Source organism: Buceros rhinoceros, unplaced genomic scaffold, assembly GCF_000710305.1.
Source record: "Buceros rhinoceros silvestris isolate BGI_N320 unplaced genomic scaffold, ASM71030v1 scaffold30177, whole genome shotgun sequence".
NCBI classification, from domain to species: Eukaryota; Metazoa; Chordata; class Aves; order Bucerotiformes; family Bucerotidae; genus Buceros; species Buceros rhinoceros.
In genome coordinates, this window is record NW_010424401.1 from 3,889 (window position 1) to 4,565 (window position 677).

Here is a 677-nt window from a genome sequence, read left to right on the forward strand (position 1 = left end):
CCACTGTGGCAGACAGAGCCTGACAGCAGGCAGGCTGGGAGGAAGGCTGCTGTGCCAGCAAGGTGAGGAGGGTCCCTTCTCTGCCTTCCCAAGAGACTGCGCCGAGCCCTGCTTCCCCCTGTGCTTGCACTGTTCCCTGTGCCCCTCAGAGGGACAAAATGGGCCTTTGCAGGCTGCTGGTTCGCAGCCCAGCTTGGGAATTTGGTCTGTAGAACAACCCCCCCACCACCCCCTGCTGGGCTGAAGCTTTGCTGTCCCAGCCCGAAGGAAGGATTGTGCGTGGCAGTGGGTGCCCGGATCCACGGCTGTCAGGCAGAGCTGACTGCACTGGTCCTGGGGAGCCCTCAGGTCCCTGCTGGGACTGTGCCGTGGGGACGGATGTGCTGCTGTCCCATTGCGTCTGCCCTGCTGCAGCCACAACCGTGTCCTGTGCTTTTACTGGCCAAGCTGTCCCGTGGCAGGAGAGGCAGCTGAGGCTTCCCTGCCCTCCTCACCAGGAACAGCTCCTGTCCTGCCTGCTCCAAAGCAGCCAGCCCTGGGTGGTGTGGGAAGGGAAAAGGAGCAGGAATCCTGAGTGACCCTCCGGTCCCCAGCACAGAGCACCGAGCGGCTGCGGAGGCCAGCAGCTTTACTTGTGCTGGGGACCGTCCCCCGCACGGCAGGCAGCAGGTGGGGGA